The sequence below is a fragment of the Ranitomeya variabilis genome, chromosome 2 (genome assembly GCF_051348905.1).
Source record: "Ranitomeya variabilis isolate aRanVar5 chromosome 2, aRanVar5.hap1, whole genome shotgun sequence".
Lineage (NCBI taxonomy): Eukaryota > Metazoa > Chordata > Amphibia > Anura > Dendrobatidae > Ranitomeya > Ranitomeya variabilis.
Genome location: NC_135233.1, coordinates 365,805,802 through 365,832,686, shown reverse-complemented (window position 1 = coordinate 365,832,686; position 26,885 = coordinate 365,805,802). Strand labels below are relative to the sequence as shown.

At 46.2% G+C, this 26,885-nt stretch overlaps 1 protein-coding gene across 1 annotated transcript in view; it reads left to right on the top strand.

Moving 5' to 3' along the window:
* Positions 1-1,082: 1,082 nt before the first annotated feature.
* The window catches only part of LRFN1 (leucine rich repeat and fibronectin type III domain containing 1), a 183,510-nt gene continuing 157,707 nt past the window's right edge, over positions 1,083-26,885 (top strand). Inside the window, exon 1 of the mRNA XM_077285873.1 lies at positions 1,083-1,362. The gene's annotated coding sequence lies outside the window, so the exon portion shown is untranslated. The remainder of the gene's footprint in view (positions 1,363-26,885) is intronic.

Genomic DNA, 26,885 nt, shown 5'->3' with positions numbered 1-26,885 from the left:
AGTGGTCCCTGTGGGTAGTCACCCCTGTGGGTAGTGGTCCCTGTGGGTAGTGATCCCTGTAGGTAGTGGTCCCTGTGGGTAGTGGCCCCTGTGGGTAGTGACCCCTGTGGGTAGTCACCCCTGTGGGTAGTGGTCCCTGTGGGTAGTGATCCCTGTAGGTAGTGATCCCTGTAGGTAGTGGTCCCTGTGGGTAGTGGCCCCTGTGGGTAGAGGTCCCTGTGGGTAGTGGCCCCTGTGGGTAGTGGTCCCTGTGGGTAGCGATCTCTGTGGGTAGTGGCCCCTGTGGGTAGTGGTCCCTGTGGGTAGTGACCCCTGTGGGTAGTCGCCCCTGTGGGTAGTGGCCCCTGTGGGTAGTGATCCCTGTAGGTAGTGGTCCCTGTGGGTAGTGGCCCCTGTGGGTAGTGACCCCTGTGGGTAGTGGCCCCTGTGGGTAGTCGCCTGTGGGTAGTGGCCCCTGTGGGTAGTGATCCCTGTAGGTAGTGGTCCCTGTGGGTAGTGGCCCCTGTGGGTAGTGACCCCTGTGGGTAGTGATCCCTGTAGGTAGTGATCCCTGTAGGTAGTGGTCCCTGTGGGTAGTGGTCCCTGTGGGTAGTGGCCCCTGTGGGTAGTGGTCCCTGTGGGTAGTGGCCCCTGTGGGTAGTGGTCCCTGTGGGTAGCGATCTCTGTGGGTAGTGGCCCCTGTGGGTAGTGGTCCCTGTGGGTAGTGGTCCCTGTGGGTAGTCGCCCCTGTGGGTAGTCGCCCCTGTGGGTAGTGACCCCTGTGGGTAGTGACCCCTGTGGGTAGTCGCCCCCTGTGGATAGTGGTCCCTGTGGGTAGTCACCCCTGTGGGTAGTGGCCCCTGTGGGTAGTGATCCCTGTGTAGTCGCCCTGCTCTGCATACAGGTGTCATGCCTGGCTGCAGGCTGGCGCTGCTGTGGGCAGACATTGCACGTGTGAGGCGAGTCTGTGCCGTGGTGCAGTGCTGGAGACTGGCAGCGGACTCCTCCTCCTCTCCCCAGCAGCCCCCTCCTCCCTGCCTCGTCCTCCTCCCTGCCTCGTCCTCCCTCCCCGTCACCTCCAGCCTCCCCCACCCCAAACACCCAGACTCAGGAGCGAGGAGTGGATGCGCCGCTGCCGCTCGGTCCTCCCGGGGCTCGGATGTGCGCCCCGTTCCTGCCTCTCGGGGGGCCGCCGAGCTGTGCACAGTGCTGGGGGCAGCGGGATGGCCTGGGACCACTAGCCGGGGATTGGAGCTATGGATGGAGCCCGTCGTGCCCTTTCAATGTCCCTTCCGTGCCAGCTGGTTGCTTGAGGCGGGGGCTGCTGCAGCAGAGGCGGCCGGAGCGGGCGGCAGGTGGATGGCGCAGAGAGCCCCGCGGAAGGTAGGTGCCACACTGCAGAGCCGCCGCAGCCGCCTCATGGTGGCGCCACCACTCCTGGCTGTGTATGGCTGTCATTGGCCGTGTCTCCTCTCCAGTCTGTGCTGGGACGTCTCTGTGCTGGGACTGTCTCTGTGCTGGGACGTCTCTGTGCTGGGACTGTCTCTGTGCTGGGACTGTCTCTGTGCTGGGACAGTCTCTGTGCTGGGACTGTCTCTGTGCTGGGGCTGTCTCTTTGCTGGGACTGTCTCTGTGCTGGGCTGTTTCTGTGCTGGGCTGTCTCTGCTGGACTGTCTCTGCGCTGGGACTGTCTCTGTTCTGGGACTGTCTCTGTGCTGGGGCTGTCTCTGTGGAGGGACTGTCTCTGTGCTGGGGCTGTCTCTGCGCTGGGCTGTCTCTGCTGGGGCTGTCTCTGCGCTGGGACTGTCTCTGCGCTGGGGCTGTCTCTGCGCTGGGGCTGTCTCTGTGCTGGGGCTGTCTCTGTGCTGGGGCTGTCTCTGTGCTGGGACTGTCTCTGTGCTGGGGCTGTCTCTTTGCTGGGACTGTCTCTGTGCTGGGCTGTTTCTGTGCTGGGCTGTCTCTGCTGGACTGTCTCTGCGCTGGGACTGTCTCTGTTCTGGGACTGTCTCTGCGCTGGGACTGTCTCTGCGCTGGGCTGTCTCTGCTGGACTGTCTTTGTGCTGGGACTGTCTTTGTGCTGGGGCTGTCTCTGTGCTGGGGCTGTCTCTGTGCTGGGACTGTCTCTGCTGGGCTGTCTCTGTGCTGGGGCTGTCTCTGTGCTGGGCTGTCTCTGCGCTGGGACTGTCTCTGTGGAGGGACTGTCTCTGTGCTGGGGCTGTCTCTGTGCTGGGACTGTCTCTGCTGGGGCTGTCTCTGTGCTGGACTGTCTCTGCGCTGGGACTGTCTCTGTGCTGGGACTGTCTCTGCGCTGGACTGTCTCTGTGCTGGGACTGTCTCTGCGCTGGACTGTCTCTGTGCTGGGACTGTCTCTGCGCTGGACTGTCTCTGTGCTGGGACTGTCTCTGTGGAGGGACTGTCTCTGTGCTGGGACTGTCTCTGCGCTGGGACTGTCTCTGCGCTGGGACTGTCTCTGCGCTGGGACTGTCTCTGCGCTGGGGCTGTCTCTGCGCTGGGGCTGTCTCTGCACTGGGACTGTCTCTGCGCTGGGACTGTCTCTGTGCTGGGGCTGTCTCTGTGCTGGGGCTGTCTCTGTGGAGGGACTGTCTCTGTGCTGGGGCTGTCTCTGCGCTGGGGCTGTCTCTGCGCTGGGGCTGTCTCTGCGCTGGGGCTGTCTCTGCGCTGGGGCTGTCTCTGCGCTGGGGCTGTCTCTGTGCTGGGGCTGTCTCTGTGCTGGGGCTGTCTCTGTGCTGGGGCTGTCTCTGTGCTGGGGCTGTCTCTGTGCTGGGGCTGTCTCTGTGCTGGGGCTGTCTCTGTGCTGGGGCTGTCTCTGTGCTGGGACTGTCTCTGTGCTGGGACTGTCTCTGTTTCTGACATTCCCTGCATGCTCAGGCTTTCAGACTCTATGTTTGGCAGCTGTCCATCGTGATGAACATTTCTTCTCATGGTCCTGATCTCACCCCCTGCCCAGTGCAAAGTCCCCAGACACAGAGTCCTGAGACAGTGCTGACCTGTCTTGGTCCATGGAGATGACTCTACTCTAGTCCTTCTCCTTCCCTGTCCTTGGTAATAAACCTCCTCTAATCAATATCACTAAATCTGAACCTACTCTAGGCCATATTACTGCTGCTGTCCTCCATACTAATCCTACTCTAGTCCATATTACTGCCCTGTCCTCCATACTAAGCCTACTCTAGTCCATATTACTGCCCTGTCCTCCATACTAAGCCTACTCTAGTCCATATTACTGCCCCTGTCCTCCATACTAAGCCTACTCTAGTCCATATTACTGCCCTGTCCTCCATACTAAGCCTACTCTAGTCCATATTACTGCCCTGTCCTCCATACTAAGCCTACTCTAGTCCATGTTACTACCCTGTCCTCCATACTAATCCTACTCTAGTCCATATTACTGCCCTGTCCTCTATACTAAGCCTACTCTAGTCCATATTACTGCCTCTGTCCTCCATACTAAGCCTACTCTAGTCCGTATTACTGCGCTCTCCTCCATACTAAGCCTACTCTAGTCCGTATTACTGCTCCTGTCCTCCATAGTAAGCCTACTCTAGTCCATATTACTGCCCTGTCCTCCATACTAAGCCTACTCTAGTCCATATTACTGCCTCTGTCCTCCATACTAAGACTACTCTAGTCCATATTACTGCCCCTCTCCTCCATACTAAGCCTACTCTAGTCAACATTACTGCCTCTGTCCTCCATACTAAGCCTACTCTAGTCTTTATTACTGCCCCTGTCCTCCATACTAAGCCTACTCTAGTCTGTATTACTGCCCTGTCCTCCATGCTAAGCCTACTCTAGTCCATATTACTGCCCCGTCCTCCATACTAAGACTACTCTAGTCTATATTACTTCCCCTGTCCTCCATACTAAGCCTACTCTAGTCCATATTACTGCCCTGTCCTCCAAACTAAGCCTACTCTAGTCCATATTACTGCCTCTGTCCTCCATACTAAGACTACTCTAGTCTATATTACTTCCCCTGTCCTCCATACTAAGCCTACTCTAGTCCATATTACTGCCTCTGTCCTCCATACTAATCCTACTCTAGTCCATAATACTGCCCCTGTCCTCCATACTAAGCCTACTCTAGTCCATATTACTGCCTCTGTCCTCCATACTAATCCTACTCTAGTCCATAATACTTCCCCTGTCCTCCATACTAAGCCTACCCTAGTCCACATTACTGCCCTGTCCTCCATACTAAGCTTACTCTAGTCCATATTACTGCCCTGTCCTCCATACTAAGCCTACTCTAGTCCATATTACTGCCTCTGTCCTCCATACTAATCCTACTCTAGTCCATATTACTGCCCCTGTCCTCCATACTAACCCTACTCTAGTCTGTATTACTTCCCCTGTCCTCCATACTAAGCCTACTGTAGTCTATATTACTGCCCCTGTCCTCCATACTAAGCCTACTCTAGTCTATATTACTGCCCCTGTCCTCCATACTAAGCCTACTCTAGTCCATATTACTGCCCCTGTCCTCCATACTAAGACTACTCTAGTCCATATTACTGCCTCTTCCTCCATACTAAGCCTACTCTAGTCCATATTACTGCCCCTGTCCTCCATACTTAGCCTACTCTAATCCACTCTAGTCCATATTACTGCCCCTGTCCTCCATACTAAGCCTACCCTAGTCCATATTACTGCCCCGTCCTCCATACTAAACCTACTCTAGTCCATATTACTGCCCCTGTCCTCCATACTAAGCCTACTCTAGTCCATATTACTGCCCCTTCCTCCATGCTAAGCCTACTCTAGTCAATATTACTGCCCCTGTCCTCCATACTAAGCCTACTCTAGTCCATATTACTGCCCCTGTCCTCCATACTAAGCCTACCCTAGTCCATATTACTGCCCCCTCCTCCATACTAAGCCTTTTCTAGTCCATATTACTGCCCCTGTCCTTCATACTAAGCCTACTCTAGTCCATATTACTGCCCCTTCCTCCATACTAAGCCTACTCTAGTCCATATTACTGCCCCTGTCCTCCATACTAAGCCTACTCTAGTCCATATTACTGCCCCTGTCCTCCATACTAAGCCTACCCTAGTCCATATTACTGCCCCCTCCTCCATACTAAGCCTTTTCTAGTCCATATTACTGCCCTCTCCTCCATACTAAGCCTACTCTAGTCCATATTACTGCCCCTGTCCTCCATACTAAGCCTACTCTAGTCCATATTACTGCCCCTGTCCTCTATACTAAACTTTCTCTAGTCCATATTACTGCCCCTGTCCTCCATACTAAGCCTACTCTAGTCCATATTACTGCCCTCTCCTCCATACTAAGCCTACTCTAGTCCACATTACTGCCCCTTGCCTCCATACTAAGCCTACTCTAGTCCATATTAATACCTCTATGGTGCTGGACCAGTTCTAGTCCATATTACTGCCCGTCCTCCATACTAAACCTTCTCTTGTCCATATTACTATCCCTTGTGCTGACCGGACTGTAGTCCATATTATTGCCCCTGTCCATGGTGCTGACCCCGTATTATTGGACGTGTCCCTGGAGGTGATGCTGCTTGAGGCCATGTTATCCCCACTGTCCATGGTGCTGACCCCGTAATATTGGACGTGTCCCTGGAGGTGATGCTGCTTGAGGCCATGTTATCCCCACTGTCCATGGTGCTGACCCCGTAATATTGGACGTGTCCCTGGAGGTGATGCTGCTTGAGGCCATGTTATCCCCACTGTCCATGGTGCTGACCCCGTATTATTGGACGTGTCCCTGGAGGTGATGCTGCTTGAGGCCATGTTATCCCCACTGTCCATGGTGCTGACCCCGTAATATTGGACGTGTCCCTGGAGGTGATGCTGCTTGAGGCCATGTTATCCCCACTGTCCATGGTGCTGACCCCGTAATATTGGACGTGTCCCTGGAGGTGATGCTGCTTGAGGCCATGTTATCCCCACTGTCCATGATGCTGACCCCGTAATATTGGACGTGTCCCTGGAGGTGATGCTGCTTGAGGCCATGTTATCCCCACTGTCCATGGTGCTGACCCCGTAATATTGGACGTGTCCCTGGAGGTGATGCTGCTTGAGGCCATGTTATCCCCACTGTCCATGGTGCTGACCCCGTATTATTGGACGTGTCCCTGGAGGTGATGCTGCTTGAGGCCATGTTATCCCCACTGTCCATGGTGCTGACCCCGTAATATTGGACGTGTCCCTGGAGGTGATGCTGCTTGAGGCCATGTTATCCCCACTGTCCATGGTGCTGACCCCGTATTATTGGACGTGTCCCTGGAGGTGATGCTGCTTGAGGCCATGTTATCCCCACTGTCCATGGTGCTGACCCCGTAATATTGGACGTGTCCCTGGAGGTGATGCTGCTTGAGGCCATGTTATCCCCACTGTCCATGGTGCTGACCCCGTATTATTGGACGTGTCCCTGGAGGTGATGCTGCTTGAGGCCATGTTATCCCCACTGTCCATGGTGCTGACCCCGTATTATTGGACGTGTCCCTGGAGGTGATGCTGCTTGAGGCCATGTTATCCCCACTGTCCATGGTGCTGACCCCGTAATATTGGACGTGTCCCTGGAGGTGATGCTGCTTGAGGCCATGTTATCCCCACTGTCCATGGTGCTGACCCCGTAATATTGGACGTGTCCCTGGAGGTGATGCTGCTTGAGGCCATGTTATCCCCACTGTCCATGGTGCTGACCCCGTAATATTGGACGTGTCCCTGGAGGTGATGCTGCTTGAGGCCATGTTATCCCCACTGTCCATGGTGCTGACCCCGTATTATTGGACGTGTCCCTGGAGGTGATGCTGCTTGAGGCCATGTTATCCCCACTGTCCATGGTGCTGACCCCGTAATATTGGACGTGTCCCTGGAGGTGATGCTGCTTGAGGCCATGTTATCCCCACTGTCCATGGTGCTGACCCCGTAATATTGGACGTGTCCCTGGAGGTGATGCTGCTTGAGGCCATGTTATCCCCACTGTCCATGGTGCTGACCCCGTAATATTGGACGTGTCCCTGGAGGTGATGCTGCTTGAGGCCATGTTATCCCCACTGTCCATGGTGCTGACCCCGTATTATTGGACGTGTCCCTGGAGGTGATGCTGCTTGAGGCCATGTTATCCCCACTGTCCATGGTGCTGACCCCGTATTATTGGACGTGTCCCTGGAGGTGATGCTGCTTGAGGCCATGTTATCCCCACTGTCCATGGTGCTGAACCAGCTCTTGACGATTTTCCTAAACCTGTTTTTCTCCTGCGGTAGCCAATAACCATTGATCACAACGCTGATCCATATGGCTGATCTTAGCGTTGATCCGTTTTCCCATGGCTCAGCATTCCTGTATCCTTCATCTTATTGCTCGGCGTACCCCTGTGTACCCATCTGCCCGTATTGATGACCACCCTTTCCTCTAATGATAAGAGTGCCGGCGTCCATGATGCTGAGCCTCCTCACTGCTGCTGAACACGTCCAGGTTTCTGAATCTAGAAAACGGCATCGGCGTCATGGGCTGAGAAGTCGGTGTGTGTGTGTCACGTCATGTGCAGGGCATTAACACACAGCGTTACATCTTCCATCAGCCGACATGGCAACAACCTGGAACATGTGAGCTGCAAATAACAAGCTATGGACTGTGAGACATGTCAGAGGCAACCACCGCCATTAATATGCACAGAGCAGCTCCGAAAACGAATCCGTATATGATAAATAATTTGCATACCCCTTAGAGGTGACATCCACATATACGCTGCTCCCCTTGAGACATGCCGGCAACATGCATCCCTCCATCTTATCACTAGTCAGCACTTTACATCAAAAAGCCCAGGAACATGATTTTTTTTCTCTTCTCCTTAATACATGATCTTCCAGCCTTGACACATATCCTATAAAATCTGACACTCGCCAATATCCTCCTTTATACCTAGACCCCCTACATGCACTTCACATGTCTGTATGTATCATGGCATGAAGATGTGACATAGAATCCCATCATCATCAGCAGGGATCTAATAGGGTCTGCGCTGCATAAAGCAACAACGTGATCAAATAGGTCGGAAACGGACTGCAAATGTCAGAAGTGAATAAACTGGATCTTATTTGTTTACACGGAAGGTTTAGGTTTATTTGTAAATATGTGGGAGACGTGATACAATCATGATACAGTGCTGTATCCAGGGGGCTGCTACATTCAGAGTCCGGGATGATACATTGTGTGAATGTAAAAAGATACAATGGTGCAGATCTTCTCTAGGGTCTGAAGTTCCTGGTATCTGATGGGATCTAATGGTCAAGAGTAGATCACAGATAATGTTGTTTGCTGGTGGTTTTAGCATAGGAAAGCAATGAGTTTATTCCTATTTGGATTGGTTTAAAGGGAATTTTCGACCATTTTCATACACCCTAAAAAAGTGGTAACCTTTATCAATCAGACGAAAGAATGTCAGTCACTCTGGAGGACCCAGTATGTCATTAAAAGTGCATAGATTTCAATGGGAACCATGTAATTACGGTAATCATTTCTTTTGGGTGTTACTGCAGGAATAAAGAGAAGGAGAAAAAAATAGCATGAAAACCACAAGTGTTCACATATGAATAAGGGTTGCTAAATGCATAAGCCTATTTATCCTTAATTTTTTATATTTTGTTTGCCTTTTTTCTCACCATTTTTTTTAATTGCAAGAGTAAAAGTGATGTGATACTGGATCCCAGTCCTCATGGATCCTTCTTCCACTGCAGGATTAAACACTTGCCCATACTACTACTACTATAGGTGATTGCCGTAGGGCGCCCTGACATGTCATTAAGGGACTACAGTTGTCAACTTGATTTTTATTTTTTTATTTTTTTTTATTAATCACAGACAGCACACATTGGAAAACCATAAAAAAAAATAATTAGGATTTTAAGTGATATATGTCTACAGTCCATAATACTAGTGTTAAAGGGGTTGTAGAAAAAAGAAAACTCCAGGCGTTTTCTAAATAAAATGGTACGCTTTTTACCAATATCTTTAAAATTGCAACATTCTCTAGTTTATCCAAATAAATTGCATTTTTTGGGGGACAGGGGAAATCTTAGCAATTTATTTGTCGCAATTTTAAAGATATTGGCACAAAAAAGCATAGATTTTATTTGGAAAACGTCTGGAGTTTCCTTTTCCTTGAATCTTCGCTGAGGCACACCGGGAAGGAATGGTTTTCTTCGTGCCGAGAATTTTACTATAGCCTTCACAGCTGGCTACCATTCTGGACCGTTGTTGTATTAAAGGGGTTATCCAAAGTCTCTTTGTGACTGCAGACTTGTGAATCCTTGCAGCGCATACTGTTAGGCTTCTCCAGAGCCGGCGGCAGGAGCTGGCGGTCATATCACCCCAAGTATGGGATTTTCATACTTCCGTCCACATTCCGACTAGACTTGCCTGGCCTCACTGGCATTGAGCGAGGCTGCGACGTCTAGTTGGCATGTGACCGCATGCATGCAAATCGCATGCTCCTGGCACTGGTTAATCCTAACAGTGCACACACATAGAGTGACTGCAGATTTGAACCCCAAGGCTTGATATAACCCCTTTAATGCAACATTTACTGGAAAATAATGATAATAACAATCTTTGTAATCTTCAAAAGCTTCATAAAAAATCATGGACACATCTCATTTTCTTTTATGGGCAGAGTAAAAATAAAAAGTGCCGTGGGCTGTTGGCAACCCTACATGTCTAATGTATCAGGGTATAATAACATTACATGTATGGACATGTTGCTGTCATGATCCAGACCGGGTTTTGAGTCTTGTCTCTCCTTTCCCGGTCTGGTCATGTCAGGAGTTAACTTTCGCTGCTTTGTTCCAGTGTCGGGTCTGATATTTCTCTGCGCTACATCCTGCAAGCAGTTCCAGTTATATTTCCTGCCTACAGCGTGTGTAGCTGGCTCTGGTGAGACCCTGATTTGTCCTGCTGCTTTTAGCTGTCTTTGCCCTTGTCTGTTCATTCCTCTCTTCCTGTCCCGACTCTGTGGGTCCCTGTGTGTTTGAATTCCCTGGTACTCGACCCTGCTTTGGCTCTGACCTGATTCTGTCTCTTCCTTCTGGTACTTCTGCTACGGACCGGTACTGACCTTTTGGCTCTCCTCTGACTCTGAGTTTGGGATTCCCTTTGACACTACGCTACTCTCTGGTATCGACCCGGCTTGTCTGACTATTCTGCCTCCACCTGGTGGTAGCCTTGCTGCAGTTCTGCGGGTCAGCTCTGAGCAGGATTTCAGCCCTCTCTCCACTCTGCTGCCATCTAGTGGAGTTTGCATTTACCTGCAGTGCTGCAGCCTGACAGTTGCCTTCTTAGTATCTGCTAGTTTTTTCCTCTTTTTTTATGTCTCTTTCTTTGCTCGCGCTCTCTCTTTTCAGTCTCCATCTCCCTTCTCTCATTATACAGTAGATGTCATTTATTTACCGTTCATGTACAAAATTAACTTAGTGAAACTGTCCTTCAAGTCAACCGGAGTGTGGGAAATAGAGAAAAAAAAAAGAAGAAAAACCTTAATTAAGATCACGCGTTTATCTCGCTTATCGTCAAGTCTCGCAACTTTCCGGTTTGGTAATGTCATTAGTACTTTTATGTAACCCATATTGTATTTTAGGTTTGCTGTTTATTTGCATAATGAGTGCAATCTGTGAGATCCTGTTACAAACATCATCAGGAATGAAGCCGGGGAACATATGTTACCGGCGACGGGGGCTTCCTGAGAAGACGACATGAGCTCGATGATGATCGGATAGCTTGTCCTGTCAGTGCCAGAGTCTAAACATGGGATGGGAGAAACCTAGGAAAAGTGGGGCCATTTGTGGGACCATTTGCGCCCCTTAGGCTCCAGTACCCGGGTGCGACTGCAACCCCTGCACCTAATATAGTGACGCCTGTGATTACCCCTCCATTCTGCCCATCATTAGTTTCTCTGTTTGCTTTTGACTTATTGTGTCCTTCCTAACCTTTACACTTGGCCAAATATTAGCTTAAAAAAAAACAAAAACACAGTTTATGATACTCTGCTGGGGAATGTTGCTGCTCTATGTGGCCACCTAGTGGTCACGATGTGAACTGTTGAGGGTTTTTCATTGAACTTAGTTCATCAGTAATTGTGATCCTTAGCCAATTAAAAAAAACGATGATCGCATCTGTATCTAGTCACCTATGTCCGATGTCTGTTACTACAGGAAGCCACTTCTCCATCTTCTTGTTACCTTGGTCCCTTCTATGTCATCCATTGGACAACCCACCAGGCTTAAAAGGGGTTATTAAGGCAAAATTAAGAATTCCCGGGTGGCTTGGAATGTTAAAAAGCAACAAAGGGAGCAATATTCACCGCCGGATCCAGGACCAGCAGCTCCGTGGTGGCCGTTTGTACCGACAGGAAGTCCTCATGGTTCAAAGCGGTGGGCGGACCGCCAGAACCAGTGATTGGCTGCCATGTCCAGATGATTGCCGCAGTGCGTCACCGGTCTATGTGAGTCTCCTGACTGTGGCGGCAATCACTGGTCCCAGCAGTCCTGCTGCGGCTATGAATCATGGCGACCTCCTGCCGGTGTTGCGCAGCGTCCTGCATCCACGCAGCGTTGCTGGACACAGTGCCGCATATGAGTAGGGATCCTTATGGGAGGTGGAGCCGCATATTCATCACTGTAATGAGCGGTATCACGTGACCGCTCACACAGGACAAGCTGCCGGCGCTGAGAGGAGGCATCGCGGGAGCTGGGTGGGTATTTTAATGCAAGCAGGCGGGCGCACGGGGTGGGAGGCGGGAGGTGACCCCGAACTTTATTTTAAACACAAAAAAAAAACAAAAAACCTTGATTTTTCATTCCTTCTCTCCAGCGAACGCTGCTGGGGAGAAGGAATGAATGCCGGCTTCAGCACCAAAAGCAGGGGACAGCGCTTAACTCTAGCGCTGTCTCCTGCACGGTCTGTGTGGTCCTCAGTCGGCACATGGGCGGCACACGGCTGCCGTACGTGTGCCACACTGATGTGCCACGTGAGCACACGGACACGGATAACTCCGGTACCGATTTCTCCGGTATCGGAATTATCTGGATGTGTGAGACTGGCCAGAGAGTTCTGGCTCCTACAGACCAGTTAGATGCTCCTAATCAACTCGTTACCTGCATTAAAGACAGCTGTCTTACAAAGTCACCTAATGGTGAATGGCAGTAGTAGAGAGCAGTACAGTACATATAGCACAGGTAGGGAGCAGTACACTACATGTTGGGCAGGTATACAGCAGTACAGTACATGTTGGTCAGGTAGAAATCAGTACAGTACATGTAGTGCGGGTAGAGGGCAACGCAGTACAGTTCATGTAGAGAACAGTACAGTACCTGTAGTGCAGGTAGAGAGCAATAGAGTACATGCAGTGCGGGTAGAGAGCAGTACAGTACAGGTAGAGAGCAGTACAGTGCAGGTAGGGCAGGTAGAGAGCAGTACAGTACATGTAATGCAGGTAGAGAGCAGTACAATATATGTAGTGCAGGTAGAGAGCAGTACAGTACATGTAGGGCAGGTAGAGAGCAGTACAGTACATGTAGTGCGGATAGAGAGCAGTACAGTACAGGTAGAGAGCAGTACAATATATGTAGACCAGGTAGAAATCAGTACAGTACATGTAGTGCCGGTAGAGAGCAGTACAGTACATGTAGGCCAGGTAGAAATCAGTACAGTACATGTAGTGCCGGTAGAGAGCAGTACAGTACATATAGGGCAGGTAGAGAGCAGTACAGTACATGTAGTGCCGGTGGAGAGCAGTACAGTACATGTAGTGCGGGTAGAGAGCAGTACAGTACATGTAGGGCAGGTAGAGAGCAGTACAGTACATGTAGTGCCGGTAGAGAGCAGTACAGTACATGTAGTGCAGGTAGACATCAGTACAGTACATGTAGTGCCGGTAGAGAGCAGTACAGTACATGTAGGGCAGGTATAGAGCAGTACAGTACATGTAGTGCCGGTAGAGAGCAGTACAGTACATGTAGTGCCAGTAGAGAGCAGTACAGTACATGTAGGGCCGGTAGAGAGCAGTACAGTACATGAATTCAGTACATGAAGCATTGATGGACGCACTACAAAAAATGTCTGTTTGCCATTTCTGGAGAACAATCAAGAGCACTTTCCCGTGGAATGAGACGCTGATCTTCTTCAGGTGGTGTGGGGTCAGCAGAAGCCAATTGTGTTCTCCAGGTAAATCAAAGCCCCAAATCCTCTCGGAATAATAATCCCCGTACACATAACCGTCCTCATAAACTAAGTGGATCTGAAAGTGAAATGAATATGTAGTGAAATATTGTAACTGCGGCACAATTTTCCTTTCATTACGGCAGTAATCTGAGCACGGCCGTGCTACATTTGCAGACATGCTCCTTTCAGTTCTTCCTTTAAACCACAATTACTATGCATATGAGATTGGTGTATGGATAATGAGCTTGTTTAATGGGAGCGAGCACTTTTTATGAGAACATACCCATAAAAGCAGTGACAAACAAAGGCATATAAACTTGTATGAATTCGGCTCTGCACAAATGGCTGCCCTATTGTCCCGATGCAGATGAAATGCCTCCATTTTCTTATTTTTAAAGAGTGAGTCAAATGTGTCCTTTCATACTTTTCCTCTTGACTTTACATGTCCCAAGGTGAGTGACGCTAGATGTCCAACTTTAAAGAAAAAAAAAAGATTTTTTGATACTCTGTTGGGAGATGTTCATGCTGTATGTTTCTGTATGTGGCCACCTGGTGGTTGTGATGTTAATGGCAGGCTGTTTAGTGTATCGCGTGCATGTGATGATAATATATGTACTTTGTATGAGAAATTGAAATTCCCAAAAAATCAAGTTATCCCTAGGGAGGAACTTGCACAAATTTTGTCCACTGGGATCCCCTCCCCCCCCAGTGATCCTGAAATCAGGGCTTTGAAACCCGAAGAACTGAGCTCTAAAACCCCATCTTGGCTGAAGCAGGGGGTTCTCATGCTCTACCTCCACTTTTTTCATTGTTATGGGGGCTGCCAACAAAAGTGGAATGCTGTCCTCCTCTTAGTCTCAACGACAGTGAATGGAGCGGAGGTCGAGCATGGTCAAGATGGGTCTGAGGGTCTTAGCCTTCGGACCCTCATTGATTAGTGAATTATCCTACATCAGATGACGTGAGTTTAGGTAGACAACCCTAGTGGCTAGCAATTTGCTTCAAGGTCACCTCCAAAATTGGATTGTCTTCTGCTGGACTTTGGGGACCAGTGGTGGTGTGTGCATCCTCCATTCTGACTCTGGTGCTTGTTTTGGCCAAGCATGTTTCCCCAGTTCTCTGTGGTCTCTCCATGATGACCAATGACCCATATTAGGCTGGTGTTGATGCCACACCTGGAAACGGTTGTGGTTGCCTATTTTTTTTGTTTACCGACCTTTGACTCGATATCGAACCATGGTGCCTCGATGGATGAACGCTCTGTAGGATGATCGATCTTGTGCAAGCCTAGATAGGTCCACCAGGGACTTCTCTGCCATTATCTTGATAGTATCAAGCCATCAGGTTGCTGGTCTTCCTCTTCGCCTTGTTCCTTCTAGTCTTCCGACCATGTTGTCCTTCTCCAGTGGTTTCCTATAACGTGTTGAATGAGGAATGAGGAAACAATGGGTCTCGGCAATTACATCTCCGATTCGTAATCTCCCTTCGCGCTCTTCACACTGACCCAGTTGCCATCTTTTTTAATTATATTACTCGTCTTCTTCATCTGGATGACATTATATGCTTCAACGTGACAAAGAAGCCTTGTGTGTCCCACGGGGTCTCGCCCTGCTCCTATGACTTTGGCATAAAAAACCGCCGGCTCTGGTGACAGTGATCGGAGTCTATAATTGTGGAGATGTCAAAGAGCGTCTTCCCTTAAATGATAATATTTCCAGGAATTATAAGGCACCTCGTTGCCCTCTGGTATCTTTTAATATTTCATGGCATATTTAGTCTTCTGCACAGAATATAGATATTAGTTTATATTGTCATCCGATGCTCCCGTCACTGCCACTTCCCTCCATTCACTAGGGTTGGACCACACGAAAAAAAGGGACCTCTACCCTCAGGAAAACAATGGCTTACCGCTATTCAAGGGGAGCCGTACAGATCGGACCTCCATCAATATCACATAGATGGTCTATTCTGTAGAAAGCCCCATCAATCCATGAATCCATATTTTGGTTCCCCTGCCCCAATGTACCGCTGCCCGGTAATGATGAGCGGATCCTTTGAGATTCACTGGTCTGATAGAATTTTCCCTCAAAATTTGATTTGATAATTAATTTTTTTTATTGTGTTCTGGGGTCCCTACAGACCCCAAAGCATAATCAATGGAAGATGTAAAAAAAAACCTAATACCTCTCCGGTCTCACCGCTGCTCAATGCCAAGAGTCTAGTCTTCTTCTTCATGCCGTCATGGGCCACATCTCCGTCCTTTTCACTATGTGTCAAGATTTCCGGTCTCTGCGTGTTGGAAGGTCGCGGCACATGTCATAATGTCCCAGTCTTACAACATGCGGTGACCCTCAAGGTCTGATTGCGGCGGGAAGTCTTAGCTTATGGTGACAAGACTTGAGATGACGTAAAGAAGATGACCAGACGGCGGTCTAAATGGTTAACCAAAACTTGGCTGCCAAGTATTTTTCTTTTTGTTTTTCTGAATTGATTCGCATAGTGTTTGGATTCACGTGGAAGTGCGAATTTAAGGGAATTTGACCTGAACTCGATCCTCCCCATTGTTTGAAGATGGAACCTAAGACTTCATTCTTTTCGATACCTTTCCGCATTCTGTAATGGCTTCTCATCTACTCCCGTAATTGGGTAAATGCGCTGACACTTCCATCACAAAATGATTAACTCATAGACCAGCATGGTAACGGGACGTGTTAGAAATGGGGCAGAGGATGATTAGTAAGGTGATTTCGTCTTATTTTATAGGATTGTGAAAGGTTTTTTTCCAGTAATGAGACGATCCCTAAAAAGTCTTGCAATTTTCCCATTGACCTCTGGGTCCATTTCAGACTCGTACTTCCTGTCCTTCAAGGAAGAGTTTTCAACATACTCCTTATCATCAGAGGCAGGATTACATTCACAGGTATCACTTCTATACACACTGTAAACACACTATCCACCAATCACAATGGGCGATGTCAGAGTACACCCTGCTCCTTTTTCCTTCACATTGACCACTGGGACCACTTTAGACTCTTTACTTGCTGTCCTTTTAGGAAGAGTTTTCAGCCGGTCCTTAACATCAGAGGCAGGATTACAGTGACAGGTAACAATTAAAAACACAGCTGATAACAAAGGATCCCCGGATCACAATAGGCGATGTTGGAGTACCCCTGCTCCCTCTTGCTTCCCAATGACTAATGGGGCCATTTTAGATTCATATGTCCTGTCCTTTCAGGAAGAGTTTTCAGCATGCTCCATATCATCAGAGTCAGTATAACAGTGAAGGTAACACTTCTATACACAGCTGATAACACAGGAACCACCAATCACAATAGGCAGTGTCAGAGTACCCCCTGCTCCTTCTTCTCTCACATTGACCACTGGGGCCATTTTAGACTCGCACTTTTCAGGATTACAGTGATAAGACTTCTATACACAGCTGATAACACAGGATCCACCAATCACAATTGGCGATGTCACAGTAGCCCCGCATTTTGTGGTTGTTAGTGGTCGTTTAAATATTGAAAATGTCTGGATATAATCTGAGACGAGTTTTATATAGCGAGGTAAATGGTCCGAGGAGGGATGCACAAAATGACATAGACGTATGACAAGTACCGTACAGATGTGGCTTTTCTCCTGGCTCCATGTATCCCAAGATAAGTGGCATAATGTGACCAACAGTCAAAAAAAAGGTGTTTGAATACTCTGTTGGGAGGTCTTCCTGGTGTATGTGTCTGTTGAGCATTTTGCAAGTTGTCATTCCGTGCTGAATTTTGTGTAATAGGAGCTGTAATAATGCTCTGATCCTGGACATATTGGCCAGGACAAGATACGTTCATGAAAGGGACACGGACACCGCGCTAGTCTAGTAATGCCCATGGATGGGACACTTTTTGGGTCACTCTTATGGCTGAGAATCACTGTTCAGTTATGTTCACACATTGCAAAACTTTTTTTTTTGCAAAGTTTAAGCTGCTTACAGAAAGCAGGTTTTGCTTTGTTTTTGCTGCCTCCCTTTTCTGCTTAGTTTTTCCTGTGTTCTTATTGCTGCCTTTTTGTCAGGGTACATTTGTCTCTTGTACATGCTGATAAAGTTTAGTGCATAACAAATAATCTGATTCAACTTAATCAGATTTTGGCACCAAAAACGCAGCAAAACCTAATACCTGCAGTCTTCGCAGTGTTTTTTGCACCACCCATTGCTTTAAAAAAAATGCTGCATAAATGCTGAAAGAAGTGTCTTGCTGCATTTTACAAAAATAAAGCTCTTTTGACAAAACAGGAAAAAAAATGTGCGTGCATGAGGTTTCTGAAATCTCATAGACTTTGCTGGTACTGTGAAAATGTGCATTAAAAAATTGCAGCAAAAAAACACGCTGCAAAAACGCAACTTGTGAACATAGTGTTAGGGCTCTTGCAGACCACCGCAGTTTCTGTCCAAGTGCGATTCATCAAAACATCGGATTGCACTCGGACCATTGTTTTACTATGGGGCCGTGCAAATTTGTGGTTCAAAAACAAAAAATGTCAGCATGCACGATTTGCCTCCGGCACTCGCCCATTTATATCTGAGTCCGTGGAAAACAACGGAACGCACTCGGATGACATCTGAATGGAGAAGATGGAGAATTTATTCATTTTTTTCAAAAACTGATAAGACTCTGATTACACCCTGATTAGAGTGTGATTAGCATGATCTGACCATATTTTCACCCTTACAGGCTGGGATGCACCTAGAGGTGGCTAGCAATGCAATGCCTGGGGCCATGGAAATTCCGGCAAGTCTCCGTGCCTTGCTGAGGGTGTTTCAACACGCGACTACTGTAGGTCAGAAAATTAAATCTTCAGCCCAAGTGAAGGAAATCCTATTCGGTGACTTAAAGGGTTGTCAGAGAATATAATTAATAAAAGTACCTGCAGGAAATGTTGTAAAAAAACAAATCTACCATTACTCAGCTGTCAACTCCAGTGGTCCTGCCGGTTTATATTTACTTTTTCCTGCAGTGATTTTGTGCTATGTATCCATGAGAACGAGGCAGCCTTGTAGCGTCCTCAGCAGTTTTGTGCCATAAATGATATCATCACCGCTGAGACCAGTGATTGACGGCAGCGGCCCTGTCCTGTCCATGTAGGTCATGTCATGACCGGAAGGACATAAACATTGACTGGAGGGAGAACTAGAGCATCGGTGCTGGAGCGATGGGCCGCTTGGTTTAGGGTTTTCTGCCCTTTAGTTATTGGCAATTTTTGGCACCCCTCGGCAGAGGTGTTGGCGGACAGGGGGCCTTTTTCAACATTGGGTTGTGTGGAAACACTAATGCGCCCATCTTATCCGCCGATTTTCGCATTTCTTCGCGACAAGTCAGGACAGGTCACCGTCCCGGCTGCCAATTACAATATTTGCAGTCGTAGGAGACGTCTCTGGCTGGAAATATCTGTAAACACATTCTAATGTATTTGCGTCCTTGGTAAATAATTTTCACATAAAGAAACAAGTCAAGACAAAACTGTTTTGTCTGTGCAAACAGCGGGAAAGGCTGCTGACGTACGTTCAAGAGCGAGAAGAAAATGCAGATTACTGACATTTTGTGCTGGAATTGGCCATTTTATGAACCATTGTGAATTTGCAGTGACAAACGCGGGCGCACTGGGGGACGCGTTCAGATGGGCTCTCAGCATATGTCCCATGATCATAGAGTGGGTATCATATCCATAGATTAAGTACCGCTTGGATATCCCGAACACACAAAGCCATCTGCCGTATTGCTCTCGTCTATCGGCTCCCACAACATCTGTCCCAGATTCTTCCCGCTCGTTGCTCTTTTTCGAGATAAATTCTTTTGTTCCAAGGAAGGTGACATCGACCCTATATGTATTTTCCTTAATAGCGAATGCAGGGTATAAATCCCCAGATCCTATACATGAGATGTGATGAGTGGTGAGACTGGATGAACCTGCTCAACAGCAAAAAGTCCCTGGAGCTCAGATACCACTAAAATAGTCAAAGCAACGGTATATTGAAGAATTACTTTGCCCCTACATCCTAGCCATGTCTTTTTTCCAAGTGATCTTTCATCATCTCCCCTACTGAGAGAAAGCTGTCACTTCCAATTTACCTTGTTGAAACCGTGATGTCATCTTAATACTGACACTTGGTGCGAGGAACTTGCACCATATCTTTAGGTAACGGAAGAGGAAAATATACTGCAGATTGATACTGAAGACTGGTGGAACGGACCTCCTTTCTCCTTTGGGGTTCGGAGACTTGACTTTTGTCTAATTCCTTACTGATATCCACAATGAGAAACACATGAGGACTTCTCAACTTGATCCCTCGCTATGAGGACTAGTAAAGGAACTTTCTCCCTTGGATTCAGAGATTTGAGTCAAGTTTCCAATCCTCAAAGGAGAAATACAGTTCTTTCTCCCTTGGGGTTTGGAGACTTGACTTTTGTATAAAGTCTTACACAATAAGACATGTGGAGGGTATTTCTTCTTAACCATTCATATTGTGGACTAGTCAGTGTAACATTGTCTCTCCCTACAGATCCTGAGACTTGACTTTAGTATCATTCTCTTATCCTTGACCATTCATATTGAGGACTAGTAGTAGGAACCTTCTTTCTAAATTGGAGTTTAGAGCCAAGACTATTTGTACAAAGTCTTACTGATCTCCAGAATGGTAAAATATATGAAGGGGGTCTCTTCACTTTGACTACTCATATTGAGTACTAGTAGAAGACACCTTATATCTCCTTATGGGTTTGGAGACTTGACTTTTTCATAATGTATTGCAGACTTCCACAATGTGAAACACATGAGGTCTCTTCACTTTGACCCCTCACAATGAGGACCACTAGAAGGAACTTTCTCTCTCCCTTCGGATTCATAGACTTGACTTTTGTATACTGTCTTACAGACTTCCTGTCATACTGTAACGGTCTTCGGCAAGGAAGGGGGGGTTCAAACTGTCCCTGGAACTGGGACCCTAACTATCCCTGTCATGGGGGTACTCTTGAAGGTAGAGAGGCCCCAGTCTCCAACTTTACTATGCTCCTGTTAACCCCTGATCTGTCTCTTCACCCACCCCATGGAGCCTGGTACAGAAATGTAATGTAAACAAAACACCATAACAAATCAAGGATAACAGAAAACCTCTATCATACAAAAGCACTAACCAATAATAGGGAAGAGGATAGGGACAGGAAGGAAAAAACAAAATGGGAACAGGGACCAAAAGATAAACACACACATACTAGAGCAAACCACAGACCACCTCTACAACAACTCTACTCCAACTACTATGTAGCTTTAGCACACAGCACATGAAGATGACTCTCCAATATCAACAGTGAACTCCTATCCAGCACAGCATCTCCAAGGAGCTAGGAAGCAGAGCTTTCACTGTCAAGGCAGAGAGGGTCTGGCCAGGTTTTATAGGGAGAGGTAATGACCAGATAAGAAGCAGCTGAAAATGGAAATGCAAGTTTATGACCAGCATAGAAAGGTTCGTTAAGCTCTTCAGCACTAAAGGAAATCAAATTCATTTAATTTTGGACACAAACACACAGGCTAAATGGATAACTGCGATTCACAATACATATTGCTCTTCTACCCCCAGATCTCCCAGGAGGACGTGACACATTCGTTACACTTCTTCAGTGAGAAATACATTAGGCCTCTTCTTCTTCACAGCTCATATTGAAGACTGGTGGAGGAAACGTTCTCACTCCTAGGGTTTTAGACACTTCATTTTTGTATAATGTCTTACTAACCTGCACCCTGAGAAATACATGAGGTCTCTTCACATGGACAACTCTAATCACTGGTACAAAGAAAGCCTGTAACTTCCTTAGGTTTTAGAACTTCAGATTCTTCTGTCTTTTCTTACTGACTATCACAATGAGAAATATGTGACATCTCATCACCTTGACCATCCACATTGAAGGTTAGTAGTTGAAGGAAATCTTATGTTTCCTTTATATTATCACCCACCTCTCTTCAAGTTGACTATAACGTTGAAGACTCAAAGAGGAAGGCTTGAAGATTGTTTGGGATTTGGAATCTTCAATTTTTATACTGGTTTTTCATAGAAGAGAAAGAACACAGCTAGAAGGAAAAACCTGGTGCTAGATTTTTCCACCAAGTATAGAAGACAGAGACATAGCTTTCTATAGCCTTAGAACCAGTCCAGTCCCTTCGGCAGGACAGAAGCTCTTGGCGCTCATTTGCAAAGACGTATGTACATGTATCTGCTCTGACCTTTGCAATGAGAAGTATTTTATGTCTCTTCACACTGACCATTTATAATGAATACTAGTACCGGGAACCTTCTTTTTCTCTTTGGTTGATAACCTTCACTTTTCTATATTTTCACGTTGACCTCCACATTGAGAAATCCATTCTGTGTCTTCCTCTTGACCTACATTACAAGACAAAGAAAATGCTATGTGCCTTCACAATAACTTTTTTAGATTTTGCATTTTTCATAATATCTGATCTTTCCCTGTAGGAAATTCAGGTGGATTTAAACATTAGATAACTTTCCATTAAGCATTTTGGCTTCAAGCTTTTCCTCCCGATACCTCACATACATGTATGCTTGGCTCAGTCGAGCGTGCATGTGTTCCCAGTGGGGAGAGGGGAATTAGCTGCTTTTAGATATCTGTGGCAGCTAAAGAAACACAGGAACGGGTGTGTTGAAATCCAACAATCAAATCCTTCTTTTCCTTGACATCTGCCATTGGCGGAGAGTCAAGACGTCCTTATGCACATTAGGTGGTTGCCCGATCCCGCAAAAACTGGCAAGTTCGATAGATATTCATCTGGAGTATCTCCACCTTTACACTATTTATATTCTCCAGATTGTGAAACAATCATTTATCTACTTTGATCTTTTTGACCTGTCTTGTCCATTCATCTTATTCTTGTTGATCTATACTGTAGAATTGATGTACTCATTAAACCTTGCAATTCAATATAATGTCCATGTTTCCTCACCTCCTCTGTGATAATCTATCCTAAATATCTCCTGCCAGCTTGCGTGATGGATCACTTCACACACATCTGATATGTTCATGCATGATTGATGTTCTCACCTTGAGGAACCTGTAATATTCCCTCACATGGACGGACCAATTTCTTGATATCAACATGTCTCCTCATATCGGGCGCTAAAGCTTGGTGAGATATTCATGAATCTAGATAACAATGTGGTAAGGAACCTGATTCGTCATTCGTTATGTGAAAAGAAGTCGGGCTGTTATTGGGAAGGGCTCGCAAACTTATCGCCTGAGTAATAGAGGTGGTGGTGACTTCTAAGGAGCTTTGATAAATTCGTTGTGAACTTTTCTAATTGTTTACGTCAGGTCACTTTGGAAAAGCTCCAATCCTAGAGTGAGATGTTTCACTCTACATGTTGGACAGCTTTTATCGAAGAGTTAAAAGTTAATGTTCCCCAGCTTTTGCTGTTTGACAGCAGTGATTCTCGGTTCTTTGAATCCCAGGAGCATGTAAAGTGGAAAGAGTCCGTGTGTTGTTGTTGGGGTTTCCTCTAATCTCCTATATGATGTCTCCTCATGCTCGGTTCTCAGGAGTCGGCAGCATGTGGTGAGTTTGCGGTTGATGCTTTGATGGTGGATATGTCTGATGATGAAAGGAAGATGCTTCAATGGAGTAGTCACTGGGGGGAGGGGGTCACATGAAAAGTAGAATTTAGAGGGTCCTTTGCCTTCATTTAACTTTAATAAGAGAACAACTGCAAGCATTAACTCATAAGTTGCAAGTATGGTAACCCGGAACATGAGATTCAAGCAGAGTTGAATTAATCAAGGCAGCAGAAGTCAATTTGTCCCAGAGATTACTACATTTATCTGCACATTTACATAGGACCGCAAGTAAATCAGCTTTGATAAGTTACCAAGGTGAAAAAAGGAAGCAATTGAACAGGATGTGCCGAAAAGGACATTAATCCATAAGATAGGTAATGGAAGTTTGGTCATTGGGTCCGATATTGATCACTAAAACAGAGTTCCCACCATTTCTAATAATTGCATGGCTGGAGTAAGAAGTTTGGAGCCAAGGTCACACCAGCTACCCTCTACTCTACTCAATGACTATGGGGTTTCCACAGCACAACCCCCCTTTAAGTGATAAATGGTACATCACTTTGGATGATTGGATTTTATGCTACAGTATTTTACATCACACGCCGTCTAACATCTCTCCAGCTTTTATTTATATACCAGTATTGAAATGTTTCATAGTTAGAAACCAAAAAGTCTGTCCAACACTGAAAATTGTAAATAAGGGGTACAACTAATGTGCCGAAACAACAATTATGATGTTATACAATAAAGAGGAAATACAGGTAGAGGCATACCTAAATAGATGTAAAAAAATAAGTAAAGGATAAATAAAAAAAAAACAAACCAACATATATAAAACACTCAAAAAGGGCAAAGGAAATGGATTGTATGTCAGAGTAAGGCATGGACCTCCTGTGGTGGCCTTGCTGGGTGTACTAACTGGGTTTAGGACTATTGGTATATTGGTATAATATAACAAGGATCCTTTATCTATACAAATAGTAAAAGGCAGCATGGACAACCAAGCATTGTTCACAGATAAGTGCTACTTGAATAACAAATGATGCTGTATGAAAAATCCTAATCCTCTAAAAGCACAAAGCACCCAAGCGGCGTTACGAAATAAGAATTCAATTTAATACACAAAAAAAGACAGAGCATGTTTAAAAAAAATAGTTTTTAACCATTTTTCTTTTGCAGCTTGCATGTATTACGCTACTTTGGAAGCTGCTCGATGCTGTTCAGTCTCAATTTTGGCAGTTTACTGTTGAATTGGTCTTCAATCACTCTCACTTTCTTTAGTCAACTCTCTCTTTCTCGGTCACTCTCTTTATTCATCAAAAATCAGAGTTGCTCCCAAAAAGCATATTATGTTCTCGAAAACATCAATTAGGGATTTTTTTAAAAAATGACCTTTCGGCCTGAAACGACTTTTATCAAGCCTAATATATGAAAAAGTATAGTCCTACTCGATTTTCGTTGACTGTGGATTCATTTAGGTGGTTGTTTCAGGAGTCACACCAAAAATCTACATAGACCTAAGAATGGCACAGGAGAAATTTTTAACTTAGCACTTTTGTCAGTGATCGTCTAAGCTAAAAGTCTGATATGGTTAGAATTTATTTAACTCGGTTTAAATAGATTTTAGCTCTGATGTGAGTTCAGAGGAGGAAAACAGGACTGTAGGCTTATTGATAGAGGCTGAACAGCATTGAGCAGCATGTAGGGTATTGTAATACATGCAAACTTCAGAGAAAAAAAAAAGGTTAAATATTTGCAAAATGATTCATATCACTAAATAATACAATGCTGCCCATAGCGTTAAAAAACTTGTCGATCTATGGAGAATGAAGGTCATTACATGCACTCATTTTTCAGCTTTATTTTCTTGGGCAGGGCTTTGTTAGCTCATGATTGTGTGTACCTGACATATTTAGGTACCTACTTAATTTCCATATACTGACAGGATACAACTGATATAAATTATTCCACAGAGATTCTCACAATATTCTCTTAATTATCTTAAGAATGTATCTGTGAAGTTCTCTTGATGTGCCATAAATGAGCCTAATGGGGATCGTTTCCAGCTTCACGAAATGTTTTGGGATGTGTCCTAATGTACCCTATACTGGGAATTTTACTTTTATGTTTGCCAATTGTCACTCATTGACTGAACAACTCTTGTCTCTATAAGCCAAAAATAAGATGGTTTTAATGTCAACTTGTACAATTTTGATATGCAATTCCCTACCTTACCTAATGTCCAAGTCGTATAGGCAGGGTCAAAGTGGGCACCAGAGAAAGAGGCCAACCTCCAATGCGCTCATTCTCCAAAGCAGAACACATCCCTTTGTGGAGATGGCTTTGGACCCAATCACTTGTGACTAGGGTCTATTTCTTTTAGGATAAGTCATTCACTTATAAGCTATGAGACCTTATATATAAAATGTCCTGTGTATGCAATGATTTAATCACAGGAGCTTTCTTGTACTTTATTCGTATTTCAAGTCCCTTATCTTTGGCGCCTTTGGAAATAAACAGTCTTACTTTCCTCTCTGAACCCCCATCTTTCTTGTACTGCTGTTCCATTCCTGGTGTAATTGTCATGATCCAGACCGGGTTTTGAGTCCTGTCTACCCTTTTCCTGGTCTGGTCATGTCAGGGGTTAACTTTGTTCTGCCTCATTCTGGGTTCAGGTTTGCTATTTACGGCATGAGTATCTGAATCTAGTGTTACCCTGATTTGTCTTGCTGACTTTACTCGTGTCTGTTCCTTCCTCTCACCCCGTCCCGTCTTAGTGTTTCCTTTTGTATTTGTATTTCCCGGTCTTTGACTCTGCTTTGGTTCTGACCTGATTTCGTCTCTTCCTTCTGGTACTGCGGCTTCTGACTGGTACTGACCCTCTGGTGCCCTGCTGACTCTGTAGTTGGTGTTTTCCCTTTGTACTGCGCTACTCTCTAGGTTTTAACCTGGCTTGTTTGTTCTGCTGCCACCTGGTGGTAACCTCGCAGTGCTGCAGTTCTGCTTTGGCAGACTTGCTGTCCTCTCTCCACTCTATTGCCATTTAGTGGAGCTTGCATCGTCCTGCATAGCTGCAGCGTGACAGTAATGACCCCCATCCTTTGACCTTAACAGTAATAATGTCCCCCATTCTGTTATAATGTCTTCCATCCTGGGCCCCTTCCTAGTATAATGTTCTCCATCCTGGGTCCCTTTCTATTATAATGACATCCATCCTGGGCCTCTTCCTGGTAAAATGTCCCCTATTCTAGTAAAATGTCCCTCATCCTGGGCTCCTTGCTGGTATAAGGTGCCCATCCTGTTATAATGTCCCACATCCTGGTAAAATGCCCCCCATCCTGGCATAATGTCCCTTATCTTGGGTCCCTTGCTGGTATTTCTTAAGTTCTGCCGTTCATCTCCATCACATTTAAAAAAACAAAAAAAAAAACAATTCTTTTTACCTTCCTCCTCTCCCACGACGTGCGGCGTCCTCTTCTATAGCCCACCCAGGATCCAGCAGTTCACTTCACCCTGCCAGCTATAGGTGGTGCAAGATGTCGCTATCGTGCGTGGCCATTTTCGGCCAGCCTCTGATTGGCCAGTGGCTTGTATTTCAGTGCTGGGAGCTGGCGAGTCTCTGCACCGCAAAATCCATGTCTGAGGATATGTACAGTATATATGTCCCACAAGGGACAACGCTTTTAATTTTAGTTCCCCCAATCTTTAATTAGTCTTCACAGTTCTGACATTCCCAAATCTAATTTTGCTGTTCTCGACTTGACCCTTTTTTTTTTTTGGCATCCTGCAGACACACCGGTAAAAATGTCTCCTTATCCTATATTGTGTCTCTCCGGATTTCTAAGCGCGGCGATACATCCTGATGCTGTTACAGTTGTGATGCTGGAAATGTGGGTGTTTGCCCGGGGGGATAGTTATTAAGTGTTATTGAGGGACGGGTTATGCTGGGTAAAAGCTCTTAGTAATGGATCAGTCCTTGTACTAATGCACAGTTACAGCCTCATACCGCCACCCCAGACTCCTGGCATACTGCTTGTTGTTTGCCGCTCCCCAAATATTTCCTTGTCTTTGCACAACGTTTTCT